A 15,647-nucleotide genomic window follows, 5' to 3' on the forward strand; every position below is an offset into this window, starting at 1 on the left:
ACCAGGGGAGGCGAGAAACTGAGATTGGCACAGGAATAACTTGTGTCTTTGACATTATTGAGATGATGAAACAATTCAGAACTGCCCTGTGCCCGGACGGGTGTGAACTAAGAAATTCTGTGCCTATCTGTTTTAAGTTTATATTCAACTTTATATATCCGAGTCCTGGAAAAAAATATTTTCCTATACATACACGTTTATTCTACTTTAGTAAGATGAGAAAATGTTTATATTCAGCTTTTTATAGTGTATGTGAAATTATAGAAAAAGCATTATTTTCTTAAACGTATATGTGTGTGTATATATATACAACTTTGATTTGTTAAGATGTAGGAAATGTCTGTTTGCATTTAGCGTCTCACAGTATATGTTTATATGCAGTTTTTTTTTTTTTTTTTTTTTTGCGTTATGCGGGCCTCTCACTGCTGTGGCCTCTCCCGTTGCGGAGCACAGGCTCCGGACGCGCAGGCTCAGCGGCCATGGCTCACGGGCCCAGCCGCTCCGCGGCATGCGGGATCCTCCCGGATCGGGATACGAACCCGCGTCCCCCGCATCGGCAGGCGGACTCCCAACCACTGCGCCACCAGGGAAGCCCGCAGTTTTTTTAAGTATGTCTGAAATCCAGGAAAAGTAGTAGTTTCCTGAATATAGTAAGAACCAAGAAAAAACTAATTAAAGAGCTACACCATATAATTCCTCTAGTACTAGAGTAGATAAAATCTAAGAGTATCAGCTATGAGGCTAACACAACCCCTATACCAAATTTGGAAAAGGACAGCATCCAGCTCAAATCAGCTATAAAAAGAATCCATTGTACTCAATGGAATATGAGTATTCCAATTAAAATAGCAAGTCAAATCTAGCAGCCTATTAAAAGAAAACAGAGGGGTTGTTTTGTCTAGAATAAAATGGTTCATGACCTGATCTGTCAGATTGTAAAAAATGTGATGTATAAATGTAGTGTTTGCACGCTGAAAACTAGACACTAAAACAACTTATCCACTGAAAGTAGTAAACTGTTAGCAGCATATGCATATTCACCTGCTGTGAGGTCACTGCATTGCCCTGTTAATCACACCTCATGGGGTGTAATCAGTCACAGCATTTGGAATAATCACCATCCGGTGTATTCCACCTTTGCCCCACACTTTAGAAAAATATTACATACTAAGTTTAATGTAAACATGTATTATGTGACAGATTAAATCGGTCATAGCTAAAAATCAACCCATTGGAGGACAATTTATAACAAAAATTTGAGCATTTTTTTTAAAGAGGGAAATGATTACTAAATTTTATCTATATTTTCTCTACAATTTCTAACATTTTTTGAGTTATAATAAATGTTATAATTATAATGAATGTCAAGAAATGATTCTCTGTAGACTGGAGGTTGCCAAGGGGGAGGGGGATGGGAGAGGGGTGGATTGGACGTTCGGGATTAGCAAATGCAAACTGGTATATATAGAATGGATAACAACAAGGTCCTACTGTATAGCACAGGGAACTATATTCAATATCCTGTGATAAACCATAATGGAAAAGAATATGAAAAAATATATGTATAACTGAGTCACTTTACAGCATTAATTAACACAACATTGTAATTGAACTATACTTCAATAAATTTTAAAAAGAAATGATTCTGATTTTTTGCCCATGTATACATATTTCTGTTTTCAAGATTTGAGAGTTCTATTCCAAATTTATGTAACATGTTTTGCCAAAAATGAGATATACTGCAAAGGTTTAAACAAAATAGAAAAAAGAGCTATCTGTACCTATTTTCTGAAGTGCCAACATCAAAAGCTTTTCATCCTTTTCTCCATACCCTCTCATACCCACATTGGAGCTTTATTTTCGTAATGGGAGTTATGGCTGGGAGTGGTGTAGTTTGAACGGGATTGTGCTGACACATTGAAGTATAGCCTCCTTTTCTCACTTGATAACATACCAATGGACTACCTTCCAATCAAAACCTACAGATGTAACTAGTTAGCTTTAAATGATTACATAGAAAAAGCACATTAAAAAATGCCCAACATCACTAATTATTAGAGAAATGCAAATCAAAACCACAAGTGCCATCTCACACCATTCAGAATGGCCATCATCAGAAAGTCTACAAACAGTGCTGGAGAGGGTGTGGAGAAAAAGGAACCCTCCTACGCTGTTGGTGGGAATGTAAATTGGTACAAACATGATGGAGAACAGTATGGAGGTTCCTTAAAAAACTAAAAATAGGGGCTTCCCTGGTGGCGCAGTGGTTGAGAGTACACCTGCCGATGCAGGGGACATGGGTTCATGCCCCAGTCCGGGAGGATCCCACATGCCGTGGAGCGGCTGGGCCCGTGAGCCATGGCCGCTGGGCCTGTGCGTCGGGAGCCTGTGCTCTGCAAGGGGGGAGGCCACAGCAGTGAGAGCCCCACGTACCGCAAAAACAAACAAACAAACAAAAAAACCTAAAAATAGAACTACCATATGATCCATCAAGCCCACTACTGGGCATGTATCTGGAGAAAACCATAATTTGGAACATTACATGCACCCCAGTGTTCATTGCAGTGCTACTTATAATAGCCAGGACATGGAAACAACCTAAATGTCCATCAACAGAGGAATGGAGGAAAAAGATGTGGTATATTTATACAATGGGATAATACTCAGCCATAAAAAAGAATGAAATTGGGCTTCCCTGGTGGCGCAGTGGTCGAGAGTCCGCCTGCCAAGGCAGGGGACACGGGTTCGTGCCCCAGTCTGGGAAGATCCCACATGCCGCGGAGCTGCTGGGCCCGTGAGCCATGGCCGCTGAGCCTGTGCGTCTGGAGCCTGTGCTCCGCAACGGGAGAGGCCACAGCAGTGAGAGGCCCGCGTACCGCAAAAAAAAAAAAAAAAGAATGAAATTATGCCATTTGCAGCCACATGGATGAGATCATACTAAGTGAAGTCAGAGAAAGATAAATATATGATATCACATGTGGAATCTAAAAAAAAATGATACAAATGAACTTACTTACAAAACAGAAACAAACTCAGACTTCAAAACAAACTTATAGTTACCAAAGGGGAAATGGGGGGGATAAATCAGGAGTTTGGGATTAACATATACACATTATATAAAATAAACAGCAAGGACCTACTGTATAGCGCAAAGAACTATACTCAATATTCTGTAATAAACTTTATGGGAAAATGAAAAAGAATGGATATGTATATGTATAACTGAATCACTTTGCTGTACACCTGAAACTGACACATTGTTAATCAACTGTACTCCAATATAAAATAAAAAACGTTTTAAATGATTACATAATAAAGACAAATCCTATTCTACCAATGAAAGTTCAGGTTATTTTTACAAATGATTGTACAATTTTACTGCACATGTATTATTTCATGTTGCTTTTTTAATTTCTGGAAGTGGGTAGATTCCTATCAGTTGGATTCCTTGCCTGAGAACATAGATATTTAAAATGTAGTTAATGCCTTATTTTTTTTTAATTTTTTTTATTTTTGGTGAAACTTGCCATTAAACTCTACAGGAATTTATATCTATTTCCAACCTAATTTCAACCAGGACTGAACTTTTTTTGTTAAATTGGATGAAGAAAACTAATGTGCCTTCAATTTGCATTTTCTTAACTGCCAATGAGGTTGAGCATCTACCATGCCTGAGTCATTTGAATTTTATTTCTGTGAATTGCTTTTTTTAATCTATTCCTTTTAATTAGACTAGCTTTTAAAGCAATTTGTAGAAATTTTGTTAAGGAGATTGTTTTGTCATATATTTTATAGTTTGTTTTCTTAGTCTAGCATGTATCTTCCTTCAAACTTTTGTGAAGGGCCAGCCAGTAAATATTTTAGGCTTTGTGGTCGTGCAGTCTCTACTGCCTTTGTAATATGAAAACACGTAATAAACCAGCGGTTCTCAATCAGAGGTAGTTTTGCCTTCCCTACCCCCACCCCCCAGAGACATTTGGCAATTAGACATTTTTTGGTTATTGCTATGAAGGGGAGTGCTGCTGGCATCTCGGATGCGCTAAACATTCTACCCACCCTCCCCGCCGCCCCCCGCAACAGAATTATCTGGTCCAGAAAGTCAGTGGTGCTGAAGCTGAGAAATCCTGACCTGTAAGCAAGTGGGCATGGCTGTGTTCCAATAAAACTGTATTCAGAAAAACAACAAGCCACATTTGGCCTACAGGTTGTCATTTGTTGACGCCTGTTTTAAATTATCTTTTTGCTATATGAGATCTCGTTTTCTGGTTTTGTTCCTGAATTGTCTTTCATCTCATTTTTTCCAAATTTTCTTCCATTTTATTTTATGCTTTTAAATCTTCTTGACTAAATAAAATACAAAACAATAGCAACTACTACCTAATAATTAGGCCTCTTATTGTTTTGTTTTAAAAATGTTTTTATTTATTTTTGGCTATGTTGGGTCTTCGCAGCACAGGCTTTCTCTAGTTGAGGCGAGTGGGGCCTACTCTGTTGCGGTGCACGGGCTTCTCATTGCAGTGGCTTCTCTTGTTGCGGAGCACAGGCTGTAGGCTCACAGGCTTCAGTAGTTGCGGCACGTGGGCTCAGTTGTTGTGGCTCGCGGGCTCTAGAGCACAGGCTCAGTAGTTGTGGCACACGGGCTTAGTTGCTCTGCAGCATGTGGGATCTTCCCGGACCAGGGCTCGAACCCCTCTCCCCTGCATTGGCAGGCAGGTTCTTAACCACTGCACCATCAGGGAAGTCTCCCTCATTGTTTCTGATTAAAATTTTATAAATCATCTCAGAAATAGGTCAAGTCTTTTCCCTTTGGTCCTGCTTTTCTCCCTGGGTCTGTAGAAGCAATAGAAAACCAACACTTGGTGTACACATAGAAACACATGGTATGAGGTACCACCTAAGTAACACAAGCAGTGATACATCTGTAATTTTCTTTATTGACAGTATTTTAGTAGGATCTAAAACTATTGAAAAATACTGATCTAATTCTTTTACTTGCTGTTGTATTTTTATGCATTTATCAGTCTCTTTACCGATAAAATATAGAAAAACAATTGCAGATAAAAATCCATTCTATTCTAAGCAGCAATGGATTTAATAAGAGGTATTTTGTAATTTGAAGAATTTTCAGGAAGCCAAGAAATCGGGCCTTTGGAGTGCACCATCCAGAAAAAAGTAGTAAGAATGAGGCCCAAATATAGCACAGATGCGCTGATAAAGGCTCAGATACACTGTTCCTTGAACAGTACTTGGATGGTACTGTGTTTAAGGAAAACTGCTGCTGCTACTTACTGCATATCACCTATTGTTCTATGGAATGGATGCTAGAAACTTCCATAGCTGCCTCAGGAGAACCAGTCACTCCTGCCACTGTGGGTCCTACCCCTGGATATGCTGCCACCATCTCATTATACTCATGTCTTCCACCTCCAGTGTTCAGGTAGTGCCTGCTAGAAGCCGGGGAGTTGCATGCCAGCTCCCAGCTACAGTGAGGTCCAGGTGAAGCCTGTGAATTGTAATGAGTAATCACAACTTGGGGGATGACAAGGCAGATTCATTCTTATTTAACACTGTCTCTTTAAATTTGGTAGAACAAGTACTTTCTCCGACCCCAGATAAAATCATGGGCAGACCATGTATAGAAAGCAAAACCTTTGTTTTTAATTAATTTATTATTTTTTTTAACAGTAGGTCCTTGTTGGTTATCTATTTTAAACATAGCAGTGTGTACCTGTTAATCCCAAACTCCCAATCTATCCCTCCTCCCCACCCTTTCTCTGACTTACTTAAGCATCCTTTACAGGTGGGCTTCTCCCTTCCCTTACCTCAGGCACGTTGGAGGGTGGGTAAGATGGCAGCTGAGAAAGAGACTGGAAAGGCAGAAGCCATCCATGTCGTTTTTTTCCTCATCTCCCAGCTGTCTTAGTTTCTGATTGTTTCCTTTATGGAGCTTAAGTATTGGAGAGCGAGTCAAGTTCCTATTTGCATGATAATGGTGATCCTGCCACACTGCTCCCTGCACTTGCTGGCTTTCTGCTGGGGTGCTTTAAGTTCTTTGCAGGCCCTCAGCATATAAAACTGATGACCTATTCAATACTATTTTTGCATTCCTTTTTTTAAAAAAAAAATACACCTTTATTTTATTTCTTGGCCGTGCCGTGTGGCATGCAGGATCCTAGTTCCCCTACCAGGGATCGAACCAGTGCCCCCTGTGCGGAGTCTTAACCACTGGACACCCAGGGAAGTCCTGCATTCCTTTTCTGATTTGTGTCTACGTTAGTATTCTCAAGTTTATCTTTTTCTAAATATTTTTTCTTAGCTGTTCATGTGATGGATTACTCAATTTGAGTCTGTTAAGGGTTCCCTCATGATTAAGTTCAGAATATGCATCTTTGCTTTTATGAATTTTTGACAAACACTAATCTCTCTTCAGACATTATGTGAAGGAATACACGATGCGACTATCTTATTATTGGTGATGGTAACTTAATCACCTGATTAAGGTGATGTTTTCCAGGTTTCTCCACTGGAAAGAATATCTTTCTCTTTGTAGTTAATATGTAATATGTGGGGAGATGCTTTTAGATTATTAAAATCATTGTTTTCCATTAAAGGTTAATATCCATTGATGATGCTTCATTGAACCATTACTATGATGGTCATATCCTATGATTCTAATCCTTTTGAGATTTGTTGAAATTTGTTTTATGGCTCAGAATATTCTCAATTTGTATAAAAGTGCTGTGCTTGCTTTAAAAAATGCCCATCCATCGAATCACTATTCATGAGCTTCTCAGGCTGCTTCTAAAAGTTTGTACCAAGAATCATCAGTTCAACAAATTAATGTGCAAGGTGTTTAGAACAGATCCTAATTGACCTGTTAACTGTTGATGAAGATAATACACGTACTGTTAGATAAATATTAGCTGCAATTTATTACTAACTTCAGCAGTTGTAAATTTTCTATTATTTTATAGTAAATTCATATAATTTCAGCAGTGTTTTATTGTGGAATTGAGTCTTGGTTTCAGACCTGCTCTCCTAGGAGAGAAATCCAAAGTGGAAATGTGTTCTGTTGGTTAACATTTGAGAGGGAAGCTCCTTTGGGTATGGGTAGAAACCAACAATAACAGTTATGCATAGCCTTGATTGCTTTTAAAAATAACTTAGCACATTACAGAAAACATTGTGACAATTACAGTGAAAGTGTGGCATAAAACCAGGAGGGTCCACATAGGATAACTAAACAAGGAACAGAATGACCAGAGAAGAGACAGACTTGTGATTACATACAGTGCTTATTTCTGCTTTCTCCCTTAAAATGACAGTCAAGTGTAAAATCAAAAGAACAGGGAATTCCCTGGAGGTCCAGTAGTTAGGACTCAGTGCTTTCACTGCAGTAGCCTGGGTTCAGTCCTTGGTCAGGGAACTAAGATCCTGCAAGCCAGGCGGCACAGCCAAAAAAAAGAGGATGAAGGGGAATTAACAGAAAAAATGACAGATTTTTAGAAGATGGAAAGCATATGAGGACTTCCCTGGTAGCACAGTGGTTAAGAATCCGCCTGCCAATGCAGAGGACACGGGTTCGAGTCCTTGTCTGGGAAGATCCCACATGCCACGGAGCAACTAAGCCTGTGTGCCACAACTACTGAGCCTGTGCTCTAGAGCCTGCGAGTCACAACTACTGAGCCCACGTGCTACAACTACTGAAGCCCGCATGCCTACAGCCTGTGCTCTGCAACAAGAGAAGCCATCACAGTGAGAAGCCTGCGCACCACAACGAAGACCCAATGCAGCCAAAAATAAATAACTAAATAAATTTATTTAAAAAAGAAAAAAAAACATATGGGAGAATATCAACTGATACCACAAGCTTGGGAGCTTAATGAAGAAGTCTTGAAGAGAAATTGGAAGTGAGATCTTGTACCACAAAATACCAGAAAGGCCTCCAGCAGTCCCATGGCAGCAATAGTGGTGACAGCAGAGGCAGTTGGGACAATGCCAAAAATTTGAAGGGAGGAAAACCTTTCTCTCTGACCAGAGGAACTGTGTTTCCAAAAACGTGGGGAATCCTGTTGCTTTCTTTATATCTGTTTACTGCGTGGCCCTAGAGGTTCACAAGAAATGCATGGTAGAACAGAAAAGCAAGTTGTCTCACCTACCAGAGGACAGGGAGGAGGGAGGGGGTCTCTGGGTAAAAAATATCCAAATGAAAATTTTAGAACTGAAAAATATAACTCATAGTTCACCATATGGGCTCAATATGAGAATGAAGGTGATAGAGGAAAGATTAAGTGAAGTTGACTAACAAAACTAATCTGTTTAACAGAAGAAAAAAGATCAGGAACTTCTGGTTTTGGTGCTGAGATTTAAAGTGTTTGGAATTCATCACTCCCATCTCAAAACAAGAAAAAGCTGGACAAATTAAAAAACAAAACTTCTCTTGGGCACATCAGAAAACAGGTTGCAGGGCAATCCACTATCCTGAAATCTAGAGAGATGGGCAAACTCAGACACGGTCAAGATCCGTTTATACCTGCATCAGAGCAGACTTCAGAACAAACATTATCAGGATTAAAGAGGGGCACAACATAATGATAAAGAGGCAATTTCCAAGAAGATAATCCTAAATGTATGTACTTGACAACAGAACATCAAAGTACATGAGGCAAAAACTGATAGAACTGAAAGGAGAAATAGACAAATCCACTAGTTACAGTTGTAGAATTCTCTCTCCTGTCAGTAACTGATAGATCAAACAGGTAGAAAATCAGTAACGATACGGTTGACCTTAACAGCATTACTGTCAATTCAGCATGATTGAATTCAGTTTTTTAGTTTTGAGTTTTTTGTTTTATTGAGCTGACATACAACACAAGTTTAAGGTGTACAACGTAGTGACTTGACATGCTATCCTGTGCGATGATTACCCCAATAAGGTCAGTTAAATTCATCACCTCGTATAGGGATCAAAAACATTTTTTCCTTGTGAATACTTTTAAGATTTACTCTTAGCAATTTCCAAATGTACAAGACAGCAATGTTAACTATAATCACGTCGTACATTACACGCCCAATGTGTTTATCTTATAATTGGAAGTTTGTACCTTTATAGTATACTCCATCCAACAATAGAATATACATTCCTGTGCTCCCATGGAACATTCACCAAGTTAGACTACATTACTGGCCATAAGACACACCTTAACAAATTTAAAGTAGAAATCATCCAAATATATTCTCAGACCTCAATGGAATTAAACTAGGAATTGGAAAGATAGCTGGAAAAATCTCCAAGTACATGGAAATTTAACACAGTTCTTTATAACAGATGGATGAAAGAAGTCTCGAGACATTTTTAATATTTTAAACTAAAAAAAAATAAATAAAACTGTAATAGGCTGAAAAATGTACTCCCCTTAATAATATCCACATCCTAATCCCTAAACCTGTGATTGTTACATTATTTGGGAAAAGTGTCTTTGTAGATATAATTAAGTTACAGATCTTGAAATGGAGAGATTATTCTGGTTTACCTGATTGGGCCCTAAAAAGGAGGAAGAGGGAGATTTGACACACACAGAAGAAAAGGTAATGTGAAGACACAGCCAAGGTGTATTTGAAGATGTCAGTTCCGAGGGCTAAAGTAAAATCACCCAAAGGAATTACAGCAATTACCAGAAGCTGGAAAAGGCAAGGAATGGATCTTCTCCTAGAATAGAACCCTGTGAGGAAGCATGACACATGAATCCTTGATTTCAGCCCAGTTATTCTGATTTCATACTTCTAGCCTCCAGAACTGAGAGAGGATAAGTTACTGTTGTTTTAAGCCATTGAGTGCGTGGTAATAAGTGAAAACGGTGCTTAGAGGGAATTTTATAGCATCACATGCATATGTTAGAGAAGAAGAAAGATATAGACTCAAGAACCTAAGCTTCTACCATAGTAAAGTAGAGAAGAGTAACTTCATCCTAAAGCAAGTAAGAGAAAAAAAAAGTTTAGAGCAGAAATCATTGAAATTGAAAACAGAATAGAGGAAATCAATGAAAGCAAGATTTTAGAAAAGATTAATAAAATTGATAAATCTCTAGCCAAGGTAAAAGAAAAAGAAAATGCCAATCACCAATATCAGAAATGAAAGAGGGGTCATCAGTACTGATCCCATATACATTAAAAGAATAATATGGGGGGTTTCCCTGGTGGCACAGTGATTGAGAGTCCGCCTGCCGATGCAGGGGACACGGGTTCGTGCCCCAGACTGGGAAGATCCCACATGCTGCAGAGTGGCTGGGCCCGTGAGCCATGGCCGCTGAGCCTGTGTGTCCAGAGCCTGTGCTCCACAACGGGAGAGGCCACAGCAGTGAGAGGCCTGCGTACCGCAAAAAAAAAAAAGAATAATATGGGAATATTATAAACAATTCTACAACTTTGATAATTTAGATGAAATGGACCAATTCCTTGAAGACACAAACTACCAAAACTCACACAAGGAGAAACAGATAACCAAGTAGCCCTTTATTTTGAAGAAATTGAATCAATAATTAATAACCCCCCAAGAAGAAAGACAAGGCCCAGATGGTTTCAACAGTGAGTGCTATTAAACATTTAAGGAAGAAATGAAACCAGTTTCCACAATCTCTTCCAGATAATAGAAGCAAGAGAGAACACTAATAATTCATTCTATGAGGCCAGCATTATCTTAATACCAAAACCAGATAAAATTTATAAGAAAACTACAGACCAATCTCTCTCATCAATACAGATGCAAAAATTCTCACAAAAATATTAGCAATCAAATTCAACAGTATATTAAAAGAATTAAAAAAAAAAAAAGAATTATACACCACGATCAAGTGGGATTTATTCCAGCTATTCAAGGCTATCAACATTAAAAAAAAGAAAAAAAGTTAATGTAATCCACCATATCAGACAAAAGAGAGAGCATGTGATTATATCAGTGACACAAAGCTTTTGACAAAATCCAAAATCCATTCATGATAAAATAATTCCCAGATAATTAGGAGAAGAGGAGAACTTCCTCATCATGATGAAGAGCATCTACAAAAAACCTACAGCTAACATCATACTTAATGGTGAAAAACTCGATGCTTTCCTCCTAAGATCAGGAACAAAGCAAGCATATCCTCTCTCACTATTCCTATTCAATATTAGACTGGAAGTCCTAACTAGTTAAGTAAGAAAATGAAATAAAATGTGTACAGATTGGAAGGAGGAAATAAAACTTTCTTTGGTCATAGATGACACAATAGTCTATGTAATCCTGAAGGATCAAGAAAAAATTCCTGGAACTAACATGCAAGTATAACAAGGTCACAGGATAACAAGTCAACTGCTTTCCTATATACCAGTAATGAACAATAGGAATGTGAAATTTAAAGATGCAGCACCATTTATATTAGCATGAAAATAAATAATTAGGTATAAATCTGTCGAGAGTTTAGGTAAGCTACCCATAGTACTGCTGTCTTGGCATCCATTTTGTTTGGCCAAGCAGTCTGCAGGGACCTTCAACTGACACTAGCCCCCTCATGCTAGCTCATGCCCTAGATAACAGTCTGCAGAGTCACTAGCAAATGTAAGTTCCTGATATGACCTCCTCAATACCTTTGTGATCAACAATCTCCCCTGCCTCCCAGCACTTTCTTGTGCACCCCTTAGTCTTCTGCAGCCCCTGTGGGGCTTGTCAAAGCTCTCTTTTGATTTGAATTGGCCAATCCAGCCTTATCCCAGGACCCCCGAAGCCTTCCTTCATGACCCTAATAAAGGTATGTGCCGCAGGTCCTATCTCTCTGTCTGCACTCTGCCTTGACCTCCCCCAATGTCCCCTTGATGCATGCTGGGTACTTTCTCCAGGACCTGTGAGTAAGCTTCCCTATTTCAATTTCTCTTGTGGTCTATTGTTGAATCATAGCTATCTGGCCCTGTGCTCCACTTATCAAGTATTAATTTGACAGACTCATAGCAAAATGTTAAGTGTGTGTGTATATATATATATATATATATATGTATTTATTTATATATAGGATCTATATGTGAAAGACTATAAAACTCTGATGAAATAAATCAAAGATCTAAATAAATGGAGAGAATCAAGTTCATAAATTTGAATACTCAAAGGGGGAAAGTGGCGGGGTGGTGGTGGTGGTGTGATGAATTGGGAGATTGGGATTGACATATATACAGTAATATTTATAAAAGGGATAACTAATAAGAACCTGCTGTATAAAAAAATAAATTAAATAAAATTCAAAAAAAAATTTTTATACTCAATATTGTGAAGAAGTCAACTGTTCCAGACTTGATCTGTAGATTCACTCCAATTCTCAATCAAAATGCCAGAAATTTTGTAGATATCAAAATTATTCTAAAGTTTATGAGGAAAAGTAAAATCCTGAGAATAACCAACACAATGCTAAAGAGGAAGAACAAATTTGTATGGCTCACATTACATATTTAAGACTTATTCTAGGGGCTTCCCTGGTGGTGCGGTGGTGAAGTCTCCGCCTGCCAATGCAGGGGACACAGGTTCGATCCCTGGTCCAGCAAGATCCCACATGCCGTGCAGCAACTAAGTCCATGTGCTACAACTACTGAGCCTGTGCTCTAGAGCCCATGAGCCACAACTACTGAGCCCACGTGCCACAACTACTGAAGCCCACACGCCTAGAGCCCATGCTCTGCAACAAGAGAAGCCACCACAATGAGAAGACTGTGCATTGCAAGGAAGAGTAACCCCCATTCACTGCAACCAGGGAAAGCTCACACAGAGCAATGAAGACCCAATGCAGCCAAAAATAAATAAACTAATTAATTTTTTAAATTCTTAAATATTTAAGGAGTCAGTTGATCCCAAGGTGGAATGCAAAATGTGATAAAATCTAAATGTGTTGTATAGTATTGTGATTAATTTTAGCAAGTCCATTATAACAAACATTATAGTAAGATTTGTAATTATGAAATTGTTCTTATTTCAGCATTTATGTTGTTTGAACTGATTAAGGAATTTGTGGTTTTATTGACATTTAGTGTTCTACAGTTCTCACATTCAAAAACATATTGGCTCTCTTGACAAATGAAATAAAACCAGAAACAAACAAATCAGACCTCAAACTTAAAAGCTTTTGCACAACGAAGGAAACTGTAAACCAAATGAAAAGACAACCTACAGAACGGGAGAAAATATTTGCAAACGATGCGACTGACAAGGGGTTAATTTCCAATATATACAAACAGCTCATATCAAAACAACCTAACCAACAAACTGGGCAGAAGACCTAAGGAGGCATTTCTCTAAAGAAGACATACAGCTGGCAAACAGGCACAAGAAAAGATGCTCAACATCACTAATTATTAGAGGAATACAAATCAAAACCACGAGTACCACATTGCACCAGTCAGAATGGCTATGAAAAGTCTACAAATAATAAATGCTGGAGAGGGTGTGGAGAAAAAGGAATGCTCCTACACTGTCTGTGGGAATGTAAATTGGTACAGCCACTATGGAGAACAGTATGGGAGTTCCTTAAAAGACTAAAAATAGAGTTGCCATATGCTCCAGCCATCCCACTCCTGGGCATATATCTGGAAAAGATGAAAACTGACTCGAAAATTTACAGGCACCCCACATTCACATCAGCACTATTTACAATAGCCAAGTCATAGAAGCAACCTTTATATCCATTCAACAGATGAATGGATATAAAGATGTGGTGTATATACACGATAGATTACTACTTAGCCATAAAAATAAAAAAAGAAATATTGCCATTTGTAGCAACATGGATGGATGTATAGAATATCACACTAAGTCAGAGAAAGATTATTATATGATATCACTTTTATGTGGAATCTACAAGATACAAATGAATTTATCTACAAAACAGAAAAACATTCACAGACATAGAAAACAAACCTATGGTTACCAAACAGGAAAATGGAAGGGGGGAAAGGCATAAATTAGGAGTATGGGATTAACAGATACATATATCAATACATATAAAATAGATAAGCAACAAGGATTTACTGTATAGCACAGGGAACTATATGCAGTATCTTGTAATAACCTATAATGGAAAATGTGAATATACATAACTGAATCACTTTGCTGTACACATGAAACTAACACAGTATTGTAAGAAACATATTGCATATTGTAACAAATGCAGTTGAGAGAATCCTTAATTTATCTGAAGTATTAAAATCACACTTTAAAGAAAAGGGCCTCCCAAGTTTGTTGACTTTTTTTTTTTTTTTTTTTGCCGTACATGGGCCTCTCACTGTTGTGGCCTCTCCCGTTGCAGAGCACAGGCTCCGGACGCGCAGGCCCAGCGGCCACGGCCCACAGGCCCAGCTGCTCCGCGGCATGTGGGATCCTCCTGGACGGGGGCACGAACCCGCGTCCCCTGCATTGGCAGGCGGACTCTCAACCACTGCACCACCAGGAAAGCCCTATTTTGGAGATTTTAAATTTATTTTATTTATTTATTTTTGGCTGCATTGGGTCTTCGTTGCTGCATGCGGGCTTTCTCTAGTGTCGAGCAGGGGCTACTCTTCGATGTGGTGCGCAGGCTTCTTATTGTGGTGGCTTCTCTTGTGGAGCATCAGCTCTAGGTACACAGGCTTCAGTACTTGTGGCACGTGAGCTCAGTAGTTGTGGCTCGTGGGCTCTAGAATGCAGGATCAGTAGCTGTGGCACATGAGTTTAGTTGCTCCGCAGCATGTAGGATCTTCCCAGACCAGGGATTGAACTGGTGTCCCCCTGCACTGGCAGGTGGATTCTTAACCACTGCACCACCAGGGAAGTCCCTGTTGACTTTTAAAATAACCTACTGAGGGCTTCCCTGGTAGCGCAGTGGTTGAGAGTCCGCCTGCCGATGCAGGGGACGCGGGTTCGTGCCCCGGTCCGGGAAGATCCCACATGCCGCGGAGTGGCTGGCCCGTGACCCATGGCTGCTGAGCCTGCGCGTCTGGAGCCTGTGCTCCGCAACGGGAGAGGCCACAGCAGTGAGAGGCCCGCATAGCGCCAAAAAAAAAATAATAATAATAACCTACTGAATGAAGCTTACTTGTTTATAGTTTTTAATATCTTTGTGATAGTTAATTTTGTGTGTCAGTATGGCTGGACCATGGTGCCGAGATATTTTGTCAAACATTCTGGGTCTGCTGGATCATAGGGTCCACGTGACAGAGCAGCTTGCATGGCAGCCTGGACCTGTTGCAGAGCCTTCTCTTGTTCTGGGCCCCACTTAAAACCACCAGATTTTCAGGACACCTGGTAAATGGGCCAGAGTAGCACACTGTTGGGCTGCAAGCCTTGTAGTTGCCCAGCCTAGAGACCAAAGAAAGCCTGGAGACAGCAAGAGACATCAACAGTTTTTTGGACCGGGGATGTTACAGACAGTGGGCAGGACACTGCAGCAGTCTTCACTACTCAGGGGAAAAGGAGGCTACCATTTATAGGGCAATTGATGTCAGCTTGACTCATCAGTTACCAGGGAAACCAGCAGCTGGGGCACATCACTCACAGCCCCTCAGATTAACAAGCATCCCTAGGGCAGATGTTTCCCTTTAGTAAACTAGGAGGTGGAGCCATTTCAGCCTGAGGATTAGAACCATTCATAGCTAGGGCA

This window comes from Phocoena sinus, chromosome 19 (genome assembly GCF_008692025.1).
Source record: "Phocoena sinus isolate mPhoSin1 chromosome 19, mPhoSin1.pri, whole genome shotgun sequence".
Lineage (NCBI taxonomy): Eukaryota > Metazoa > Chordata > Mammalia > Artiodactyla > Phocoenidae > Phocoena > Phocoena sinus.